Source organism: Pseudophryne corroboree, chromosome 7 (assembly GCF_028390025.1).
Source record: "Pseudophryne corroboree isolate aPseCor3 chromosome 7, aPseCor3.hap2, whole genome shotgun sequence".
Lineage (NCBI taxonomy): Eukaryota > Metazoa > Chordata > Amphibia > Anura > Myobatrachidae > Pseudophryne > Pseudophryne corroboree.
The window spans coordinates 135,974,155-135,999,909 of record NC_086450.1 but is presented as its reverse complement, the minus strand read 5'-3'; the positions used below and the strand labels follow the sequence as shown (position 1 = coordinate 135,999,909).

General features: G+C 46.7%; 1 protein-coding gene across 1 annotated transcript in view; it reads left to right on the top strand.

Annotated features, from left to right (window-relative positions):
- Window positions 1-241: 241 nt before the first annotated feature.
- Window positions 242-25,755, top strand: part of TANC1 (tetratricopeptide repeat, ankyrin repeat and coiled-coil containing 1) — a 426,026-nt gene continuing 400,512 nt past the window's right edge. Inside the window, exon 1 of the mRNA XM_063933681.1 lies at window positions 242-314. The gene's annotated coding sequence lies outside the window, so the exon portion shown is untranslated. The remainder of the gene's footprint in view (window positions 315-25,755) is intronic.

The window sequence follows — 25,755 nt, the reverse complement described above, 5'->3', positions numbered from 1 at the left end:
GGCACAGAAAATGTATATTACAGGACCTTACCTAGCTAGAGCACAGGAGGATTAGGAGCATGAAGGCAGCGCCAGTGCTGAGTGCTCTGTCGGAAGTGAGCTGTCTGATCTTCCTGGTTGGGTCCTGGATAGGTCACCTGATCATCATTGAGGCAGATGTAGTAGCTGCCTCTAGTGGTCCGTTTTCTCTGTGATATTATTGGCAACGGCAGAGCCCCGCCCTCCTGCACTAGGCAGTTCATACTATCACAGGAGAGGCAGAGCTGGATGCTGCCTCACGACTCTCGGTGTCTTCCTGGAGCATTGCAACACGTGTGAGTTTAGACAAAAATTTATTTGAAGAATACAAAGTTTATACTTATAAGTTGGAAATATTTACTTTATACTGTCCAGACCATTTTTATAATATAAACTCTGTATCTGTAGTATGACAGGTGAGGCACTGCCTCCCCTGACTGCACGTCCCTGGCCCAGAGGTAGCAACTTCCACCACGTTTGCTGTGTGTGTGTGGATCTGTGTCCTCAATCAGTGCTCTGGACCAGATTAGCTACCAGGAAGAAAAGACAGGAGCCTTACCATGAGGTGGGAGAATGTGTGCTTAGAAAGTGCAGTACTGGTTCTATTATGCTTGTCTATTTATTATGGTTTGTTTAACCTTTCCCTGACCACTTAATTATATTATTTAAATGTTTGATACAGCCTAAACTAGAGACCATCTACAGTGTTAAATATTAATACTGTATTCCATACAGTAACCAGTGTATAAAAAGACCAATGTTTAAGTTAATGTCCAGAGTCGTTACTAGGTTCTTCTACTGCTCTCCCAGACTCCTGCACATGCTCCAATGTTCCTCAGAGCGAGAGACTGTGGACTGCATTTGGAAACCCCCCTCAAGAAATCCTGAGTTTGCCACTGTCTTCCCCCTCCTACCCTTAGAGTGTAGTGTAGTGAAGTGTACTGTGGTGTACAGAGATAAGGGTAAGAGAGAGAAGAGGAGACAGATAAAGGGGGGAGAGAGGGGATGGGAAAGAAGAAAAGAGAGGAGAAAAGGGGAGAGAGAGAGAGTAGGATGAGACAGACAGACAGAAAGAATGAGAAGGGGGAAACAGACAGAGAGAAGGGTGGGAGAGAGAGAGATAAATAAAGAGAGAGAAGGGTGGGAGACCGAGAGAGAGGGTTGAACAAGGATTGAGACAGACATTCCCCCCTCCCACCCTCCAGTACAGGCATCACTGTGTACTTCTTTCCCTTCCCTGTACAGGCATCGCTGTGTACTTCTTTTCCTTCCCAGTACAGGCATCACTGTGTACTTCTTTTCCTTCCCTGTACAGGCATCACTGTGTACTTCTTTTCCTTCCCTGTACAGGCATCACTGTGTACTTCTTTTCCTTCCCTGTACAGGCATCACTGTGTACTTCTTTTCCTTCCCTGTGCAGGCATCACTGTGTACTTCTTTTCCTTCCCAGTACAGGCATCACTGTGTACTTCTTTTCCTTCCCTGTACAGGCATCACTGTGTACTTATTTTCCTTCCCAGTACAGGCATCACTGTGTACTTCTTTTCCTTCCTAGTACAGGCATCACTGTGTACTTCTTTTCCTTCCCTGTACAGGCGGCACTGTGTTCCTCCTTGCTCCCTCCCCCCATACAGATGGCACTATGTACCTTCATTCGGCAGCATTGGATCCCCCTGTCATTCGTGCTGGCAGCAGTGGATCCCCCTGTCATTGGCGCTGGCCGCAGCGGATCCCCCTGTCATTGGTGCCGGAAGCATCGGATCCCCCTGTCATTGGTGCCAGCAGCATCGGATCCCCTTGTCATTGGCGCCAACAGCAGCGGATCCCTGCGCCAGGGCCAGTCACTACATTGTGACGTTAAGACACGGCAATATTGCTTTGCTTTAGAGGAAAGGCAGTAAAAGGAAGGGGAGGAAATGTGAGTGGAGGGACTGGCCCACCCCTTCTGTTTTATTTCTGCCCGTGGAGGAGAGGAACCCCGCAGCAGCAGTTAGTACTGATAGCTTCGGCTTCGGGGCAGGGGAGAGGCGGGGCTGACAGGTACTCATCACCTGAGTAGATTGTGCGGCTGGCAGATTGCGCCCCAGGTCATCTTGCGCTGTGTGCAAGGCACACAGCGCACATACCTAGTTACGGCACTGACACTAGGGTTAATTTTGTTGGGAGCCAATTAACCTACCAGTATATTTTTGGATTGTGGGAGGAAACCGTAGTACCCGGAGGACAAGCCACGCAACCACGGGGAGAATATACAAACTCCACACAGTTAGGGCCATGGTGGGAATCAAACACACGACCTCAGTGCTGTGAGACAGTAATGTTAACCATTACACCATCCGTACTGCCCCACATGTGTCTATACCCTTCAATATTAATAAATCTTTGTTTGTGGTAGTTCATTAATTCAGGCACTCACTTTCATCATCCGGCTGTCTTGTGCAGAAGTCTGCTGTTTGGGAGGCTGATACAGACTTTTTAAGTTTATGAGACACTGCAATCAGGTGCTAGTATGTTCCATGAACAGGTGGATTTGAAGGGACTTAGGCCCTCATTCCGAGTCGTTCGCTAGCTGCTTTCGTTCGCAGTGCAGCGATCAGACAAAAAACGGCAAATCTGCGTATGGGGCGCACTGTGCACGCGCGTTATATTTTCACAAAAGCCGATACAGTTTTACACAAGCTCTAGCGACGCTTTTCAGTCGCACTGCTGGCCGCAGAGTGATTGACAGGAAGTGGGTGTTTCTGGGAGGTAACTGTCCGTTTTCGGGGAGCGTGTGAAAAAACGCAGGCGTGCCAGATAAAAACGCAGTAGTGGCTGGAAAAATGTAGGCGTGGCTGGTCGAACGCAGGGCGTGTTTGTGACGTCAAAACAGGAACTAAATAGTCTGAAGTGATCGCAAGCTAGGAGTAGGTCTCGAGCTACTCTGAAACTGCACAATCTTTTTTTGTAGCAATGCGGCTAATCTTTCGTTCGCACTTCTGCTAAGCTAAGATACACTCCCAGAGGGTGGCGGCTTCGCGTTTGCACTGCTGCTAAAAGCAGCTAGCGAGCGAACAACTCGGAATGAGGGCCATAATTCATAGAGCATCTGTGCTAAGTTAGCTAGCTACACACTAGAGCGGTTTTCTGAATGAACCAGCAAATAGCGCGATTTTCCTGCCAGTGGAAGCACCCGATATCGGTGGTACACATTAAGTGTTTTTTTGTTAACACCTGACAATTTCTGGTGTATTTGCATATGTACGCACGCAAGGATGATGACGTAAACAAAAGATGTCAGAGGAAATATGTTCAGATTATTGGGGATGCCCACACACTACACAATATCGGAACCTTTTGGTCCACATTTTTTGGAAAGTCTGAATAAATGGAAATCAAAACGGTCATGCCTACTACACATTTCATTAAAAAAACACAGGCTGATCACCGGATAAATGTATAATTTCAGCTGGAACTAAGCTGCAAGCTCCATCAGCTGCCAAACAATGCCCCCTCTGCTAAACGTTTTGATAGTGTCAATTTGGATACGTTCCCTAGTTGTGAATCTTTGTGTTAGGGTCATTGTCATCTACAATGTAATTCAGGAACACCATTGTTATGTCTCCAGTTAGTGTAGGTGTCTGACCTTTGCGATCTGTTACTTTGTCATTACAAGCAGGGCTTAAAGTGGTCCTGGTGAGGTGGTGTTACTTATGGAGGAGGACTATGTAGGCACCAGGACCTGAGGAAGGAGTAGGTGGCTGCAGCCCATCAGCAACACTAGTGCCGCCTGTATCATCGATTGACGCAGATGATGGGGTGGGCTTTTCTGTTAGAATTACTGTGCAGGGCAATGGAGATGGTGGAACTAGCTACCCATACCATAACAGGTGGTGGAACTCAGTTCCACCTCGTCCCCCCCCCCACTTTAACCCCTGATTACAAGTCTTCTGTTGCCGCTGTTTAAGAGCCCTGGATAAAATACAGTCACACTTACTGCTGCGTAGATACAATTTGGATTTACAAATAGAATGGACATTCTTATCTATCTCCAATAAGGGTGTAGAATACTCAGTGCACAGTTACAGTAGGTGAGCTGGACAAGGTGACTTCTACTAATAGATCATTTGTGTTAGCCTTCTAAATTATGGATTTTGCCACATAGGAAATTGTCTCTTCGTTTTGTTTGCTGCACCTATTTTATAAATGTGCTTCCTGTTATATTTATGTGCTTCCTATAATGTTATTGGTGACACCGCAATCACATCATGGTTGAATCTGAGTTTGAAGCAAAGCAAACCAAGTTCCTTTTCACCTGGACAAACTATGGGGGTCATTCCGAGTTGTTCGCTTGCAAGCTGCTTTTAGCAGCTTTGCACACGCTAAGCCGCCGCCTACTGGGAGTGAATCTTAGCTTATCAAAATTGCGGACGAAAGATTCGCAATATTGCGAAAAGACTTCTCTGTGCAGTTTCTGAGTAGCTCGAGACTTACTCTGCCAGTGCGATCAATTCAGTGCTTGTCGTTCCTGGTTTGACGTCACAAACACACCCAGCGTTCGCCAAGACACTCCTCCGTTTCTCCAGCCACTCCCGTGTTTTTCCCAGAAACGGTAGCGTTTTTTCGCACACTCCCATAAAACGGCCAGTTTCCGCCCAGAAACACCCACTTCCTGTCAATCACATTACGATCAACAGAACGAAGAAAAAACCTCGTAATGCCGTGAGTAAAATACCTAACTGCATAGCAAATTTACTTGGCGCAGTCGCACTGCGGTCATTGCGCATGCGCATTAGCGACTAATCGCTCCGTTGCGAGAAAAAAATAACGAGCAAACAACTCGAAATGACCCCCTATATTGTACTGCAAGGGGAGCAAATACTTTTTTTTAATTTATTTTTTATGCATGCATGCATGCAGGGTAAATACTGGCTGCTTTTGCATGTAACCCACAAATGCTGGGAGGCTTTATTTTTAAACTGCAATTCAGATCTGAGTTTGGACATGCAAAGCCCAAATCTAAATCTTTTTGCATATTTTAAATCTGCCCCTCCTGCATTGCAACATCACTGGCCTACTTTACCAGAATGTCAAGGAGATTCATGTATCTCAGGTGGCTTTCCCAGGTGCCAGAAAAGTGAGCAAGTCTCCCAGAGGCCCCCTGCTGCCGCCCACTTCCATCGTGCAGTGGGCAGTCTTTGCTGCTTAATGATGCAGCTTGTACTCAATTGCTTTATTGTTGCGTCACCTCCCATTTCACAATGGTGGTAATTACGTCAGGGTATGGCAGAGACGGGTCATGATAGCAAGGCCATGATGCGCAATCTAGGAATTGCGTGATGTTTTCTCTGAAGCTGATGACTGACCAGAATAAATTATATAAAAGAACGTTAAACTCTCAGGTTTATTTCCCACTGTTGTTTAAGTTGTCTTGCAGAGAGGACTGGAGTGTGAACAAACCAAGATATATATATATATTTATATATATATATATATATATATATATATATATTCAAGAAGGACATCCGCACTAGATGTACTTGGTGGTGCTTCTCACAAAAGATAATACTGATAGAAAAAAAATAATATAGTGGACTGAAAAATACAAACACTAATAAAAAATAATTTAATAGGGCCTTGTCACCCAATGGTGGTCAGTATGGCATACTTACCTACTTTGAATGTCTCCTCTCCGGGAGAAACCTGGAGAGGAGACGCTGCAGGAGACTCCAGGGGTCGGGCTGTGACATCATCAAGCCCCGCCCCCACTTTCGGAAACCGCTGCGATTCGCGGGGCTAAAATGATGCGATTCGCGTCATTTTAACCCTTTCCCCACTCCACGGACCCGCAAACTCAGGAGAGTATCTGTCCATCCTGCCTGCATCACTAGGATGCGAGCAGAATGCGGGAGACCTGCCTACTCTTCCGGGGTTGCGGGGGGCTAGCCCAAAAAACGGGAGCCTCCTGCAGCTTCCGGGAGATTAGGCAAGTATGCAGTATGGCCTGTATGCACACAAGAAAGACACAGCTAATAACTAGTTGATGGTGGTGGAAAACACTGGCTGTGTTCTGGAATATTCCACAAATGCTCAGATGGGTTCAGATCTAGTGGCTGAATAGGCCATGATAAATGTAGAAAGCGGTGACCCAAGCAATTCCCAGGGTTTAGATTAAATAAATTAAAAAGTCCATTTGCACAAAAGAGAAAGAAAGGAAGAAACACCATTATTATTATTATTATTATTATTATTATTATTACTTTTTATTTATACGGCACCACAAAGTGCCCATAGCACCATGCAGGGCATCATAGAAAAATTTCACAGTAACAGAGTGTCACAGTTAAAGTACTGTACTATACTGTACAATACACAATGGCAGACCATAGCATAAGTATGTAACGTAAGCAGTGCCGTTTCTTGCGGCGGGAGAGCCGTGCAACCGCACGGGGCACCCGACGCGGCACTTTGCGGGTCCCTGATTCCCCCCTCCTCCCTCTTCCCGAGTACTCCTGCTCGGGGGGGCGGAGTTTCACGGAATGACGCGGTTGCTTCGTGACATCACAACGCAACCGCGTCATTCCTCGAAACTCCGCCCCCCGAGCAGGAGTACCCGGGAAGAGGAGGGGGAGCCAAGCTGGAAAGAGGAGGCGCCGGCGGCCGGCGCGAGGAAGGAGAGGCGGCCCACCCAGAGGAGCAGGAAGATCCTCTTGATATGTAAGTTGTATCTCTCTCTCCCCCCCCTCTACCTTCCTTCACCCCCCCACTTGACACTTTCCTGCCGTACTGTGTAAAATGGGGACACTTGCCTGCCGTACTGTATAGAATGGGGACACTTTCCTGCCGTACTGTGTAAAATGGGGACACTTGCCTGCCGTACTGTATAGAATGGGGACACTTGCCTGCCGTACTGTATAGAATGGGGACACTTTCCTGCCGTACTGTGTAAAATGGGGACACTTGCCTGCCGTACTGTGTAAAATGGGGACTCTTGCCTGCTGTACTGTGTAAAATGGGGACACTTGCCTGCCGTGCTGTGTAAAATGGGGACACGTGCCTGCCGCAATGTGTAAAATGGGGGCACGTGCTGCCGCAATGTGTAAAATGGGGACATGTGCCTGCCACAATGTGTAAAATGGGGGCACGTGCTGCCGCAATGTGTAAAATGGGGACATGTGCCTGCCACAATGTGTAAAATGGGGGCACGTGCTGCCGCAATGTGTAAAATGGGGACTCTTGCCTGCCATACTGTGTAAAATGGGGACACGTGCCTGCTGCAATGTGTAAAATTGGGGCACATGCCTGCCGCAATGTGTAAAATGGGGACTCTTGCCTGCCATACTGTGTAAAATGGGGGCACTTTCCTGCCATACTGTGTAAAATGGGGACACTTGCCTGCCGTGCTGTGTAAAATGGGGGCACTTTCCTGCCGTACTGTGTAAAATGGGGACACTTCCCTGCCGTGCTGTGTAAAATGGGGACACTTGCCTGCCGTGCTGTGTAAAATGGGGGCACTTTCCTGCCGTACTGTGTAAAATGGGGACACTTTCCTGCCGTACTGTGTAAAATGGGGACACTTGCCTGCCGTGCTGTGTAAAATGGGGGCACTTTCCTGCCATACTGTGTAAAATGGGGACACTTGCCTGCCGTGCTGTGTAAAATGGGGACACTTGCCTGCCGTGCTGTGTTAAATGGAGACACTTGCCTGCCGAAATGTGTAAAATGGGGACACGTGCCTGCCGTACTGTGTAAAATGGGGACACTTGCCTGCCGTGCTGTGTTAAATGGAGACACTTGCCTGCCGTGCTGTGTTGAATGGAGACACTTGCCTGCCGCAATGTGTAAAATGGGGACACGTGCCTGCCGTACTGTGTAAAATGGGGACACTTGCCTGCCGTGCTGTGTAAAATGGGGACACTTGCCTGCCGTGCTGTGTTAAATGGAGACACTTGCCTGCCGCAATGTGTAAAATGGGGACACGTGCCTGCCGTACTGTGTAAAATGGGGACTTTTTAAAAAAATCCTGTGGTGGCCGGGAGCGCGCGCGGCTTTGGCGCGCGCATGCTTTTCCTTTTTATGTTTATGGGGGGGGCGCGCATTTTTTTTTATGTGAAGGGATTGGGGGGCGCATTTTGAAATCTCGCACTGGGAGCCAAACTGGCTAGAAACGGCCCTGAACGTAAGGACAAAACATTAAGATGACAACCAGGGCTATGGGGTATTTATCATGAGTGCCCTGCTGATACCAGGAGTGGGAGGGACCTGCTGCACATGGAGGGCCCCCTGCAAAATAGCCCCCTAGCTCTTAAATGCCCCTAAATCAGAAGCAAGGTTAGGGTAACTCTGAAACTAGCAGGAGGATCCAGTTGCAAGTTATGAGTGGGAATCGATTCAGTATTCAATGCACAGGTGAGCAAACCAATGCTGAGGATGTAATTCTGCTGACGACTGTTTAGGAATTACAACCAGTGATGAACTAATATAAACTAGGCCAGCAGAGCCGGCCCTAACCAATATGATGCCCAAGGCAAGATTTTGTCTGGTGCCCCCTAGCTCCATCGCTAGATCCACCTCTAACCCTGCACCCCTTTCCCAGCTCCATCACCCCTCACCAATAGCATTTCTCATTTTGGTGCTCCTTTCCCCTATATTTTAAATAGGAACAGTGCACACATTCAGTACACAGCCCAAAAAGGGTTGTTATTGAGGGAAGGGGCCACACAATAGTACCCCCAATTCAAATTACGCCACACAGCAGTGCAACTTCAAATTCACATTTTATCATGCAATAGTGTCCCTCATTCACGTTACATCACACAGTAGTAACACTTTACCTTATAAACGTTACTCCTCACAGTAGAGCCCCTTTTTCACATTACATCACACTGAATTACTCCTTATTCACCTTACACCACACCATATTGCTCTTTATTCTCATTAGACCACACAGTAGTGCCCTTTCTATACGTTACGCCAAACAGTAGAGCACCTTGTGCACATAATGCCACACATTAGTAATGCCTTTACAAACATAATACCACACAATAATGCCCCTTACACATATGACACACATTATTAATGTCCTTATAAACATAATGCGCCTTACATATTATGCCAACCTTTATTAATGCCCTTATACACATAATGACACACATAATGCCCCTTGCACATAAGCCGCACATTATTACTGCCCTTATACACATAATGACACACATAGTGCTTCTTACATAGATGCCGCATATTATTAATGCACATGACACACATAATGCCCCTCACACATATGCCGAACACTATTGCACAACCGACCCACCCATACACAGCGCTCACATGGCCGCTAACACTGTGATCTCTGCCTCTGCTTGGATACAGATGTGTCATCATACATCTTGCCTCAATATGCCAGGCAGCAGGAGATGTCTGGCCTGAGTCAGCTATCAGCTCTGCTAACGTCGGGTGCTTTTTTGCCAAAAATGCATCTTATTTGCATTGCTATGTGGCTAGGATGCACAAGAAGCTTCTGCTGATTAAAATGATATGTGTCATGCCTATATTCTCTGTACGACTGAGGCTGTATTTGCATACCAAATGCTACGTTACAGTGTTTTCCAGGTAAACAGCCACTGACACTGTAACGTAGCATTTCATATGCAAATGCAGCCGCAGTCACACGCAGAATATATGCATGCCGCATATAATTTTAATCAGCAGAAGCTGCTTGTTTCCCTAGGCATTGCAATCTAGATATTTACCTAGTTTGCCTATGCCTAGGTCTGGCCCTGTAACTCCAGTATGTCCAAGCCACAAAACAGTAACAAACATTGTTATGGATAGCCACCAGGGACAAGGAGATGTGTGAGTTCTTCCATGTAGCAAGGTAGCAGGGGTGTTTTAAGTGAAGAGGGACCAGTCTAAGGGGGTCATTCATATCTGATCGCCTAAAGGTGGAGTGTATTTTTGCTGTGCAAGTGTGCGAACGCATGTGCAGTCTCTGCGCAGCCCAGGATCTACTCAGCCACTGCGATCACATCAGCCTTTTCGGGAACGGATTTGACGTCAGACACCCTCCCTTCCTTCAAACGCTTGCACACACGTGCGTTTTTCCAGACACTTGCTGAAAAGCCTGGAGAAGCCGTGAAGTGGCTCAGCAGCTTAAACATGTGTGACTAATTCTCTGAATTTCCATTACCAGATAGGTTCAGGGATGGTCACAGGTAATTTTTAGTGTGCTGAAGGGAAATTTAGGGGTGGGATTTGCAAACCCCCCCCCTCTCTGTCTGTTCATCTGTGACTCCTCCCCCTTTCCAGCACCTGATACATAATTATCTCCAGGAATGATCGAGCAACTACCATTGTTTGTCTACTTGCTGAAAACGGTCAATTGCCACCCACAAACGCCCTCTTCCTGTCAATCTCCTTGCGAACATGGATCCTTCGCACAAACCTGTCGCTGACCGGAGATCCCCTTTGCAGCCGTCAGTCGCGCCTGCGCATTGTGGTGCATATGCAGTTCGGATCTGATGGCCCGCTGTGCAAAATGCACAGCAGCGATCAGATCTGAATGACCCCCTTGGTGTAAAGACTAGAGTCTGGCATTGTGCCAGAATCTGTTTATGTCTGGGAAATTGGCACCTGGCTGGATTTTTGCAGCGTTGGCAGAAAGATAAGTATAGGCTATCAGTGCTGGCCGACCGGTGTGGGCTCCTTTTGACTCAGGGGTCTGTGTGCACTGTACACTCTTCATTCATTAGAGACACACCCCTGCGAGGTAGTAAAAGGGTGAAAAGATCTCCGGTTCTGAAAAGTACTTGTCTGATGACTAAACTCATAGGCTTCAGGGCTCTGGGAGATCGTTCCAGTCTAAATTAATCAAACGTAGCTGGGCTGGAAAGAGCTCACAGAGCTGTGAAGTTTAGTCATTGTCTTTGATATTTGGCAGGTGGAATTGACTCAGGAATGTCTCTGATTTAAAAGGTTATATATTCGACCTCTATTCTTTAAGTCACCCAGGTGTTGGTGTAGGTTATGTACTGTATATAGTCTGTTTGCTTGTTGACAGTTTTATGTAGGGATACAGAGTAGAGCCAATAATTTGTTCATGTTGGGACTACATCTGAGATGCTCTGTCCCAGCTGTGTTATTTCTTATTTAACCTCTGCAATCTCAGGTTTGAATGAGGTCTGCATATTGGTTAGTAATACAGCACAGTCTGCCTTTGTGTTTTCCTTTGAGTTCAAATGTATAATCAGATCTGGACCTCTCCAGGGGTCCTCTATCTTTTCAGCTTCTACCAGATGTCAGTTCCCCTTGAATTTGGTGAGATGGAGTTTTGGGCCCGTGCTGGAGCAATTTGCATGGGGAAGCTATTATTGGAGTTAGCCCCCCACTTTACCCCATCTGTGTCACCCCTATCTGTCTGCCCCTCCCCTTTAGAATGTAAGCTCTCACAAGCAGGGCCCTCAACCCTCATGTGCTTATCCTTCTCTTACGTAAACCATCTTCTACTGCACCAAATTCTGCCACCCTCATACTTATGTCTAGGGAGGCCAATCCCGGTCCTAAATTCCGGGATCCCGCCAATCCTGATCCCAGGATTGGCTATCCTACTTATGTCAGTGTTGTCTACTGATGTAGCTATGTTTATTTACCTCGAACCTTGTCCTATATTGCCTTCAACTGTAAGTCACTATTTTCCTGTTTTGATTATTCGATTATGTACTCTGTAATTGGGCACTGCAGATCCCTTGTGACATCATGACATCACAAAGAGGGGTCCCTTACAAGAGTGCTAGGTACGTCATAAGCGTGTGGTTCCAAATACAGGTTCCACTGGAATAGCGACGGTGCCATCCCCTCGCATCCTTGGCACCAGCATACAGCTTGTACACCCCTAGTTATGGCCCTGGCAGCCAGAGATACCTGGCTACACTAGATAATGCTGAAAGGAAGGCAGGGGAAGGCGGGCGGGCTTGTTACATAGGAACCCCTTAATTCGTCACCGACTCTTTATTAGGCACATCTAAACTTCCCCCCATCCCCCTCCCTCCCCCATCTCAGCCGAGTGGAGCCCTTGTCACGAGATGCGATTTTTAAAATATCCGGACTATACAAAATTTATTTTTGCTGTGGATAGCAGGAATAAAACATTCTAATTATCGGCTCTAAAACCTGATAAATAATGAAATGGACTCCATAGTGATACATACGACATTGTGGTGCCACCATTTGGATCTCCACTCTGGAATTTCCTGGAGGAGAGATAAAAAAGGTATCAAATATGCTTTATCACAACCTGACGTTGAACGATAACACATATACTTTAAATAAATGGAGGCCTTTTTTATATGTATATAGCGCACACATATTGCACAGTGCTTTACATAGATTATTTGTTTAGTCACATCAGCCCCAGGGGACCTTACAATCTACAGTATACTCCCTATCATGTGGACACATTAGGGTTAATTTTATGAGAAACCAATTAACCTACTTACGTTTTTGAAGTGTGGAGGGAAAATGGAGCACACTGAGCAAAATCTGACCTCCTGATAGAGGCAGTCCTCTCCACGTATATACGGAGAGCCTGTATCACATCCAAAAAACGCTCTTTGGAGGGCAAACCAGAAGAGATGAAGGCCGGAACCACAATCTCTTGGCTAAGGTGAAAAGATGACACCACCTTAGGTAAATAATAAGGGCGAGTTCTAAGAACTGCCCGGTCACGGTGAAATATCAGGAAGGGTGGATGACAGGACAAAGCGCCTAGGTCTGATACCCTCCTAGCAGAGGCAACAGCCAATAGGAACAGGGCCTTGACCGTGAGCCATTTAAGGTCCGCTGACTCAAGAGGTTCAAATGGAGACTCTTGTAGGTAATTCAGGACAACAGACCGATCCCATGGAGCCACAGGAGGGACATAAGGAGGCTAAATCCATAAAACACCCTGAGTGAAAGTATGAATGTCAGGAATAGACGCCATTTTTCTCTGAAACCAAACCGACAAGGCAGATATATGAACCTTGAGGGAGGCCAGACGAAGGCCTAAGTCCAGGTCTTGTTGCAGGAAAGCCAGAAGTCTGGAAGTTCCGAATTTGGGGTGTAGTATGGTATGCCGTCGGCCGGGCTCCCGGCGACCAGCATACCGGCGCCGGGTGCCCAACCGCCGGCATACCGACAGAGTGGCAAGCGCAAATGAGCCCCTTGCGGGCTCGCTGCGCACGCCACACTGCGGGCACAGTGGCGCGCTACGCGCGCCACGCTATTTTGTTCTCCCTCCAGGGGGGTCGTGGACCCCCACGAGGGAGAAATAGTGTCGGTATGCCGGCTGTCGGGATTCCGGCGCCGGTATAGTGTGCGCCAGGATCCCGACAGTCGGCATACTGAAGACCACCCCCGAATTTATATGCATCGTAATTCTTAGCAGCACACCAGGTGAAGTAAGAATTCCAGACCCTGTAACATATCCGTGCAGATGCTGGTATTCAGGCCTTTAGCATAGTTTGGATAACCACCTTGGAGAATCCTTTGGCCTCAGGAGTGATGCTTCAAGAGCCACGCCATCAAAGTCAGTCTGGCCAGGTCCGGGTAAACACAAGGGCCCTGAATGAGGAGGTCTGGGCGTTGAGGAAGTAGAAGAGGACGCTCCATCAACAGACCCTGCAGGTCTGATAACTAATGCCGCCTGGGCCACGCCAGAGAGACTAGAAGTAGTATTCCTCCTTCTTGATTGAACTTCCATTGTACCCTGGGCAGGAGTGACACTGGAGGGAACACGTAGGGCAGACGAAAGTTTCATGGAATTGCCAGTGCCTCCACGAACGCTGCTTGAGGATCCCTGGTTCTTGATCCAAAGACTGGAACTTTGTGATTGTGTCGAGACGCCATCAGGTCTACATCTGGTAGGCCCCCTTTGTCGACTAGGAGTTGAAAGACTTCCTGATGAAGACTCCACTCCCTGGCATGCACGTCTTGATGACTGAGGAAATCCTCTTCCCAATTGAGGACTCCCGGAATGAACACTGCTGATATTGCTGGCAGATGGCGTTCCGCCCAACGAAGGATTTTTGACACTTCCATCATTGCCAAGTGGCTTCAAGTACATCCTTGATGGTTTATGTATGCCACCGTAATGGCGTTGTCTGACCGTACTTGAACAGGCCTGTTCTTTAACAGAGGCAGGGCGAGAGACAAAGCATTGAACACTGCCCACAATTCCAGAATGTTTATCGGGAGGAGTGATTCCTCCTTGATCCACCGACCCTGAAAAGAGTGTTGCTCCAACACCGCGCCCCAACCCCTCAGACTGGCATCAGTAGTCAGTAGGACTCAGTTGGGGATCCAGAAGGGACAGCCCCCCCGCTCAACTACTGGTCCTGTAGCCACCAGGTCAGCGATAGACGAACCTCCGGAGTCAAGCAGATCATTTGAGACCTGATTTGATTAAGTAGGCCATCCCACTTGGAAAGGATTAACCTCTGCAGAGGGCAGGAATTAAATTGAGCGTACTCTACCGTGTCGAAAGCCGACACCATCAGGCCTAGTACTTGCATCACCGAGTGTATCGACACTCTTGGATGAGAGAGGAAGTATCTTATCCGGTTCTGAAGGTTCAGGACCTTCTCTGGAGACAGAAACAGCTGTTGACTGTGCGTGCCCAGCAGTGCCCCCCCAGGTGCACCAAGCTCCGTGCAGGGACCAGCGAGGACTTCTTCCAGCTGATGAGCCGTCCGTGGGCTTATAGGAAGTTTACTGTCAGATGCAGATGACTGAGGAGGACATCATGAGAGTTTGCCAAGATCAGCAAGTCGTCCAGATACAGCAGGATCCTTACTCCCTGGCGACAGAGATGAGCCGTCATCACGGCCATAACCTTGGTGAAGATCCGAGGGGCCGGGGCCAGTCCAAACGGCAGAGCCTGAAACTGATAGTGAAGGTTGCCAATAGCAAACCGCAGATATTGCTGATGCGACATGGTAATAGTATATGCAGGTAAGCATCTTGTATATCCAGGGATACCATATACTCTCCGGGTTCCATGGCCAGTACAATTGAGCGCAGTGTTTCCATCCGGAACTTGGATACTCTCACAAACTTGTTCAGTGATTTGAGGTTGAGTATAGACCGGAAAGACCCACTGGGTTTCGTACTAGAAACAGGGTCGAGAAGTATCCTCTGCCTCTCTGGGATACTGGGATAGTGGTACCGACACCATTACTCCTGTATCCTGGAGGGAACTCACAACCATTTGTAGAGCTTGAGCATTAGACGGATCCGAAGGGATAACCGTTGTGCAGAACTGGCGAGTGGGACGCCTCTTGAAAGAGACTGCGTACCCGTAAGAGACAACTTCTCGCACCCATGAGTCTGAAGTGGTCTTTAACCAGACCTGGGTGAATCGCAGAACTAGGCCTCCCACCCTGGGATCCCCTAGGGGGAGGCCTGTCCCGTTATGCAGCAGGCTGATGGGCTGCCCAGGATTGTTTAGCCGTGGGCTTTGTGGTTTCGGAAGCACGAGATTGTCTCGGGTATGCCTGACCTTTTGCTTTCCCTTGAGGCTGAAAAGAGCGAAAAGTGGTGCCTTTTGCCTTCTGTGCAGAAGGAGTAATGTTAGGGAGAAAGTCAGACTTAGCAGCCACCAAGTCAGCCACAATTTTATTGAGGTCTTCCCCAAACAGGATGTCTCCCTTAAAAGGGAGCACCTCCAAGGTCTTTTTGGAGTCCAGGTCCACTTACCATGACCTTAACCACAGAATACGGCGAGCCAGGTTGGACGTAGTCAATGCCTTGGCCGCCACCACACCTGCCTCAGAGGACGCCTCCTGAATGTAATAGGCGGCGGTGGTAATGTGAGACATGTACTGTCTGGCAATGTCAGATATATCCTGAGGCAGCTCTTCATCTAATGCCTGAATCCATGCTTCAATTCCTGTTGCAGCCCAAGAGGCTGCTATAGTGGGTCTATGCACAGCACCTGTAAGGGAGTAAATAGACTTCAGGCATCCCTCCGCACACCTATCTGTCGGTTCCTTCAGAGAGGTGACAGTGGTGACAGGCAGAGTAGACGACACCACTAGACGGGTGACATGGGAATCCACCGGTGGTGAATTTTCCGACTTGTTACACAACTCTGTAGGGAGAGGAAGTGAGCTACCATCCTTTTAGACGGGGAGAATTTCTATCATGGAGAAGACCAGGGTTCTTGTCCACTAGATAACTAAAATATTGCCGCATTCAGAACTTCTGACGTATAAACTTATCAAATTTCTTTAGACACCGTAGTGGAATCCTCATCATCATCAGTGATTTGTACTAGGATCTGCTTAATAGCAACCACTAAGTCAGGAACATCGGTCAGTTGCCACCCACAAATGCCCTCTTCCTGTCAATCTCCTTGCGATTGCCCGTGCGAATGGATTCTGTGTTAAATCCATAGCTCAGCAGCGATCCACTGTGTAACCGTACGACGCGCTTTGCAGTGCATACGCATATGCATGCGTAGTAGAGACCTGATCGCTGCGCTGCGAAAAACGTCAGCAAGCGATCAACTCAGAATGACCCCCTTAGTCCCTTAGGGTACAGAATACAGTGATAGATACAGCTGGGATACACTGAAAGTAAAATCCAGACAGCAGATACAGGCACACACAGTCACAGTGACAATGCAGATAATTATTTTAGTAACACAATAAAACTGCACTGGACTAGTATATGTATATTATATATAACAATGCACGGTCTGAGACTGGATGTATATATCAGTATACTCGTACAATTTATTCTGGCACAGGTACACTTGTTCTTAACTAATGCTGTCTTAATATTGACATGTAGAATACTTAAGTGCTTGTAAAACCACTGCACTGATGTACATGCGGGTTTACAAAAGGAGACCTTGCCCTGCAGTCCCGGAGACCAGTCGCATATATTTTAGAAAATGGCGCCCAGTGTCTCAGTCAAGGAGTGAGGGAGAGTGTGAGGCAGCTCCAACGCGGGAACACCAGCTGTAGATGGCGCCCAGAGCTGGGGGAGGGCTACAGGTCAAGCGCCTTCTCCCATATGCTGGTCCTCACCACCTGGAGTCTTAATAAAGAGGATATTTATATATTCGACCTGTACTCTATGCCCTGGTGGATATAGTGGGGTCCCTGCTCTGTTCCAGTGTCCACGCCAGCGTCTCAGTCCGTCTCCTTAAACTGCGACCGGAACGCAATTTAATGGTGGGTCCTGCCTGGGGGACCATCTTACCTCCTCCCTTCAGTAGCAACCACGCAAACCAGGAGAGCGTCTGCGACCGTGTGCCCAATGCCGGAGCGTCTACGCCGAAAGTACCTGGGAACAGAGCCAGCGAGAGTATGCAACGCCGCTGGGGAGGTGATGGAGCCGCAGCACAGAATGTCACCCTGACGTGTAAGTGTTGCGGCCCTTGAAGTCTTCTAAAAGCTTTTTCAGGACTGCCCAGTGCAGCCCCCCTGTTAAGTGACCTGCTTCTGCAGGCACCAACTCGAACACTGAGCTCACAGTGCCTAGAGGCAGGGTTATAGAGGAGGCCCCAATGCATCCTGGGACAGCTAAGGCTTTAACCTGTTGGTGACTGGATCATGATCCATCTCTACACCCCAATGTATTCCCTGTGGAACACAGTGTACCCCGCTGCAGAAACATCATTTTCCTCTAATGGGCAAAACTATGTGCACTGCAGGTGGGGCAGATATAACATGTGCAGAGAAAGTTAGATTTGGGTGGGTTATTTTGTTTCTGTGCAGTGTAAATACTGGCTGCTTTACTTTTACATTGCAATTTAGATTTCAGTTTGAACACACCCCACCCAAATCTAACTCTCTCTGCACATGTTACATCTGCCCCACCTGCACTGCACATGGTTTTACCCATTAGAGGAAAATTTTGTTTTGCAATCAACCTTGAATTAAGCCCATAGTACAAAGGCATTAGAATTTCATCAAATTGAAAAACATAGAGAATTAATTAAGAACAACTAAACACAGAGAGCATAATAAACATTAGTGCAGGGTTGGTGCAGACATTTTGGGAAATAAAACTTCTATGGGTTATATATTCCACCCATGAAAGTTACCAGATGAGGCAGCCATCTTTGGCGTGCTATGTAGGATTTTCTAAAGGGGAGGACACAAAGTCCAATGGACACTGCACTGGTAACTTAGACAATTACAGGATGTCAAATATAGAAACCAACCATTTGAGAATTTTTTTTTAAAAGAGGGCCACTAGAGGGTCCTTCTAGAAATCAATGAGGGTTGGAGGTGCGCCACTAAGCTAGATTATAGTATTTTTTTTTTGGGGGGGGGAGATTGTTAGTGTAGGCCACTAGTGGACCTACCACTAAAAGAGCTTAGTGTGTGGCGCACTCTTTTGAAATGATCATTTCAAAAGAGTGCGCCACACACTAAGCTCTTTTAGTGGTAGGTCCACTAGTGGCCTACACTAACAATCTCCCCCAAAAGTGCTATGTAGGATTACCCTGGGTGGAATAGGTCACACCTAGAAGGGATGACACAAAATGGGTGGTTGGCACTGGTTGCAGTGTCCTAGCGGTAGGGAGATACAACATACTGTTATAGCATAGTTACATTGGGGACGCACATACAAGGTAATAACAAAAAAAAAGTATGGTGAAGAAACTGTGATCAGAAAAGTAATATAACCAACTAAGCTTCTAATAGGTTGTATAGATATAATTGGTCCAGTCTTTGCAAAAATTCTTCAATGCTCTTTGCAGACAGGCACTTTTCCTGGACCCCTAAAGGAAGCAATTGTTAGACCACTTCCTAAAAAACCTAATTTAGATCCCGACTGCATGACCAACTACAGACCGGTATCAAACCTTCCTTTCCTAGGAAAGGTTATTGAGAAAGTGGTTGCAAATCAACTGGAAACCCGCCTGACAACCCATGATATTTATGATCCATTCCAATCAGGGTTCAGGAGAAGACATAGCACTGAAACAGCCCTGGTGTGTGTGTTAAATGATCTTCTGATGGAAAGAGACTGAGGTGACTGTTCAATATTAATCCTTCTGGATCTCTCGGCAGCATTTGATACCGTGGACCATGGGCTTCTGATTGAGCGACTGATACATTTCTGTGGTCTGGATGGCACAGTCCTAAGCTGGTTAAATCATTTCTCACAGGCAGGTCACAGAGAGTATCGTCTGGATTATATCCATCACTACCAGTGCCATTACCATGTGGTGTCCCACAGGGTTCTATACTATCCCCCATGCTTTTTGCAGTATACATGCTCCCATTGGGCGAAATAATCAGGCGCCATGGCCTGGTCTACCACTGCTATGCAGATGATACACAACTGTACTTGTCCTTTGCTCCGGGCACTGATAACCCAATAGCGACCCTAAATGGCTGTCTAGCTGAGCTACAGGAGTGGATGAGCGCCAGTTGGCTGCGACTGAACCCGGATAAAACATAGGTCCTTATGATACGACCGCAACATCAAAGGACAAGACTGCAGCATAGCCAACCAACTGGACTTACACTCAGGGATTCAGAATTACAGACCAGTGATCGTGTGCGGAATCTTGGCGTTGTCCTGGATGGTGGCTTGACACTTAAACATCAGATATCAGCCACAATCAAATCCTCATTCTTTCACCTGAGGAACATAGCCAGAATCAAGCACTTGATTCCCTCAGATGATCTGACAAAAGTCACACATGCATTTGTATCATCTCGATTAGACTACTGTAATGCCCTCTACCTTGGTCTCCCAGCAAAAGAATTGAAACGCTTGCAGCTGGTGCAAAACACAGCTGCCAGGCTGTTAACCAACCAGCCCTGTTCTAGCCACATAACACCGATCCTCTACTCCCTTCACTGGCTGCCTGTAAGATGGCAAATCATCTTCAAGATTGGCTTACTGAGTTTCAAAGCATTACATGACCAGGGCCCAAGGTACCTGAAGCAGCTTCTAGCCCCATACTGCCCCACTCGATTACTGCGATCTGTAGATGAAGGACTTTTAGCAGTACCTAGAATCTCCCGTAATTCATCTGGGGTCGAGCTTTTAGTCATGTGGCTCCGACTCTATGAAACTCACTTCCCCGCACAGTGCGAGAGGCCCCAACTATAGAATCCTTCAAAAGTAGACTTTAGACTTTCCTGTTTACTCAAGCATTTCCATAATGTCCCTTTTAGTATCTTCATATTCTGTATTTTATGAAAATGTACTTCATTATTTTCTTTACTATATTATGCTATGTATCTGTTAAGCGCCTTGAGTTCTATTGGAGAAAGAGCGCTATATAAATAAAATTATTAATATTATTATTATTATATAGCTTTCACCACCTTAGAGACTGAGAAAATAAATAATAGTTATTATTAATAATAATCATCATCATCATCATCATCATCATCATCATCGTCATAATAATAACACATATTGTGAGTGAGCCGAAGTCCAAATCCAGTCAAACTCCAATCATAACTCCATGCTTCAGATGACATGCTTAAGATGTCTGGCAAGATGTAGGGAAATAGCTGTGCAGACTCCAGGGAGGGGGCAGAAGATGCATCACCCACAGGTGCCATAAGACAAACCATAGCCTTCTTCAGAAAATGTAAGCTTTTTGATGTTTGGTAATTTGCACCATAGTGAATAGTGAGAACAGCTTCTGCAGTTGATTTAGTGGCGACCCCCGGGGATGTCCATGTTCTTAAGCATCAGCTGTGATTAGAGGTCGATTCAATTAGCGCCAAGGTGACTTGCCCAGCACCACAAGAATGCGCGGCTATATGTCACATGTACTGTAGCTCTGAACTTGCGGCTTTCTGTTTGCTGCCCTGCAGAACCGTGTACAAAACATTGTGAGTCTAGGGTGAGATCGGCAGGGTTCATTAACACAGTAGTTTCAAACTAAACAAACGAAAAAACAAATGCGAGTCTAGGGCGACATTGTGCTGCGAGGGGGATAGTTCAGCTGCCGTTGCAATAGCAATTTGCCCTCTCATGGTTAATTGAATTGACCCCTTAATATTCTGTAATTCGCTAGAATGTCAGTTTTTGCAGGCTATAAAGGTCTTTCATTGACTGGACACACACAGGGGTGCACATAGGGGTGTGGGACGGGTACGATTACCTAGGTCAGTCATAGGAATCTTGCGGGTGCCTGAGCAATTAAAAAAAGCTTCTTTTTTTTTTAACTACTGTTTTGTACTGCTATTGTGTCTGTATAGTGTGTGTGTATATAAATATATATTTATATATATATATATATAAAATATATATATATTTTTATTTTTTGTTAAGCTTCGTAATTAAGCTTAATTTTAAAGACTCTGATAGTGTAGTACCTGCAAGAAGGTGGGGTACCTTGGCGAGCGGTTTGCAGGCTTCCGTGCATTGGCCAATTCACTAACTAGTACCCCTTTTCCACCTACGTACCGTGTCCGATCCGGGATGTTTAACACGGCTACAACCCGTGTCGGCTCCCCCGTTTCCACTACACTTCGACACGGGTTATTCCCGTGTCTGATCTGTTTCCACCTAACCCGGGTAAGCTCTGTAAAAGCCTATTGCTGTCATTACAAATGGACTTTTTACTGTCTCATCAAGATGATGTCATCAAAAGGACCAAAACAGAGGGGTGGGGCCTGCTCACAGCATTGCAGCAATGGACGCCGGTGCAGTAGCTGTGTCTAGCATGGAGTCGCAGACTGTTTGCAGTTTACTGCTGCTTTCTGCTACAGACAGCTTGATGCAGCTTTTCACCTTGTGCTACCTACTGCAGAGCTGGAGAAGGAGAGCTCAATTCTTTGCAGAGAGGGCTACCTATCGACGCAAATATTTGAAAAGGAGGAGAGCGCGTATATCATCCACTGTTGTTATTTCTTTCATAACAATGAACTGTACACCAAGCCGAAGAATGTGGATGAGAGATCGCAGACATGGGGAAGCATTCATGCAGACTATTCTAGCATATCAGGAGGAGCAGTGGATGGCAAACTTCAGGATGTCTCGCGCTACATTCGAGTATGTTTTGGAACTACTGTCCCCCGCAATAACCATGCAGACCACCAGGTTCCGTAAGCCCATTGAGCCAGCCAGGAGATTAGCAATTGCTCTCTGGTGGTATGCTACCCCTGGAGAGTATCGCACAGTTTCCAGTTTATTTGGAGTAGGGATTGGCACGGTCTGCAAGATTGTATACCAGGTCACGCGGGCATTGCTGGATACCATGTACCATCGCTTTATTTCCTTGCCACAAGGACAGCGGCTAGATGAGACTATAAAAGGGTTTAAGAAGCGTGGCTACCCACAGTGTGCTGGTGCCATAGATGGGACCCACATCCCCATCATCGCCCCCCATGACAACCCAGCAGACTATTACAATCGTAAGGGTTGGCATTCCATTGTTCTGCAAGCTGTAGTGGACCACAAATACTGGTAAGCACTGTTTCACTAATGTGTTTGAAATAGGCTTGGCCTGTTTTATGATAATGCATAAACCTTTATTTTTAGTTTCACAGATGTCTTCATAGGGTGGCCCGGACGGTCACATGATGCAAGGGTTCTCGCCAACTCCGATCTTTACAGTATTGCTGAGGACAAGCTTGGTGGATGGCTTTTCCCTCGAGAGGTAAGATTATTTACTACTTAAACTAATGTTCGCCCATAAACCAATAGTCAAGTTTTACCCCTTTAATAATATTAATGTTTTATTAACAGAAATCGGTGATCGTACATGGTGTGGACATCCCGGTCCATCTCATTGGTGATGCAGCATACCCATTACAGCGCTGGCTAATGAAGGGCTACACCCAGCATGTTCACTTATCCCCCGAACAGACATCATATACCCATGCCCTAAGTTCGGCCCGTATGGCAGTGGAGAATGCGTTTGGGCGTTTAAAAGGACGCTGGCGCTGCCTCATGAAGAGGAATGATGTGGACTTGAAAATAATGCCAGATATAGTAGCGGCCTGCTGCATTCTCCATAACATATGTGAGATACAAAAGGAAAACTTTCTCCCCGAGTGGAATATACATGATCATGGGGCGGGGGTCGCTGTACATGATGCACCAGGCTTGGTGGGGGGGCATGACGCTGCCAGCGAGTGCATAAGGGCCACCATTGCAGCTAATCTTCAAACAATGTTGCAGTAGAGAAAACAGACAAGTTTTTGTGTGCAAACAATTTTTGTTTATTTCGTTTTTTCAGTTATAAAAATTTGGTTCAAAAGTTGTTATTATATTTTTCCTTTTAAACAGTTGGCACACATTTTCTGAGGTAACAATATAAAATATTTAAGTGCAAACATGTCACTGTAAAATTCCACATAACGCAAGGGGTTTTCAACATGTGTCCCTCCAGCTGTTGTGGAACAACATGTACCAGCATGTGTTGCTATGTGTTTCCACAACAGCTAGAGGGCCACATGGTGAAGACACCTGCCCTGAGGTAAAAGAGTAAAGTGCAAACAGGGCACTCTGTAAAAAAAAAACCCTAATGTTTGGTTTGGCAGATATCGGGTCACCCCCAATATTTGGATCGCACTGCCGCACATTTTCTGAGGTAACATTATAAAATATTTAAGTGCAAACATGTCACTGTAAAATTCCACATAACGCAAGGGGTCTTCAACATGTGTCCCTCCAGCTGTTGTGGAACAACATGTACCAGCATGTGTTGCTATGTGTTTCCACAACAGCTAGAGGGCCACATGGTGAAGACACCTGCCCTGAGGTAAAAGAGTAAAGTGCAAACAGGGCACTCTGTAAAAAAAAAACCCTAATGTTTGGTTTGGCAGATATCGGGTCACCCCCAATATTTGGATCGCACTGCCGCACATTTTCTGAGGTAACATTATAAAATATTTAAGTGCAAACATGTCACTGTAAAATTCCACATAACGCAAGGGGTCTTCAACATGTGTCCCTCCAGCTGTTGTGGAACAACATGTACCAGCATGTGTTGCTATGTGTTTCCACAACAGCTAGAGGGCCACATGGTGAAGACACCTGCCCTGAGGTAAAAGAGTAAAGTGCAAACAGGGCACTCTGTAAAAAAAAAACCCTAATGTTTGGTTTGGCAGATATCGGGTCACCCCCAATATTTGGATCGCACTGCCGCACATTTTCTGAGGTAACAATATAAAAAGGTAGCCCAAATATCTGGATCCCACTGCCCATTTTCTGAGGTAACACTATAAAACTTTAAAGTGCCAACAGGGCACTCTGTAAAATCAAAATAATGTTTGCATTTGTAGGTATCAGGGTTGAGGATACAGTGCAAACATAACCTTAAAACACAAACATTGTTTTATAACCCGCTGCTCTAAGGCAGTTGTCTATATACCCGAAATTCTGAGGATTGCGGGATTTGTGTTGGGGGATTTGAGGGAGGCTCATAGTTGTATGGACCATATGGGTGCTGTGGGTAGGCTGTGTCTTGCTGTTGTGTTTGTGTGGTATTCCCTATGGTACGTGCAAACGTGCGTTCAAAAAATGTCATCTGCCTATCATGCATGGTCATTAACTGACTCATAAAAGTTTGATGCATTTCTTTTTCTGACGCAAGGAATCTCTCAAGCCGTGCATCTTCCTGGGCATTGAGCTCACTATCTGCCTCACGCAGGTGATCCACGATAATGGACTTCATTGCTTTGACCGTTTGTTCTGTTTTGTTCAGTTTCTTTTTCCGCTGTGGAACGTTGTAGACTGTGAAGGAGATGAAACAGAATGTAAGCAACAATATAAAAATAGCAGTGGTAGCATATACGTGTTTGTGGCCTTCTCCCACCTGCACACTAGCTATACTCTGCAACATTACCATGATTCTATTAAAAAATAGCAGTGGTAGCATATACGTGTTTGTGGCCTTCTCCCACCTGCACACTAGCTATACTCTGCAACATTACCATGCCTTTACATATAGGGACTGCTGCAACTGTATTTGTAATGGTAATACTTACTATTTGAGCGCAAAGTCGTGGTCTTGGGGGGTTGCGACGTCTCCGCCTGAGACTGTGGTACGTCCTCAATAGTGGCACTGATGGAATCATCATTGACGGTCGAGTCTTCAAAACTGCTGTCCGATATAAGCAGCGGGGATGATGGGCTGCATTGTGAGCTGGGAAGGCTGTGCTGTGTTTCCTCACAGTCCTCGTCGACTGACATCTGGCGACTGGCAGAGCTGGATGACGATAGTGCTATGGGATTTATCGCAGTTTTGCCGAAGACACTATAGCATAGGTCATAATATGGCCATTCCATACGCCCAGCACCACTTTTCTTGCGGTTATGGTCGTGTACTTTGGTGAATTGTCTGCGTAGTGCCTTCAATTTGTTAACGACTTGTTGCTGGGTTTTTTGGATGCCCCTTTCTGCCAGCATAAGGGATATGTTCTTGTAGACGATAGCATCCTTAACTGTTCCAGTCACCTGCCTTCTTATTTCTTCCTCTCCCCGAATATTAAGCAGCTCTTTGATCTCTGTGTCTGACCAGATATGGCTAGCCATGTTGCTGTGCTGGAGCTTCTGCTGCTATATATTGTCTGTTTGTTTGGAAGCTGCTGCAATAAAAATATCTGTATGTACCCAGCGCGACTTCAGAGTGTTTTGTTTGCTGCCTCAATGCCTGCATGTGCCCAGCGTGTCTCCAAGGGATGACATCATCTTCCAGTGCCCCAGAAGCACCAATCAGCGTCTCAGAGCGTTACTCGGGTCTGAAAACACGTGTAATGACCGTTTCCACTGCACCGCTATCCG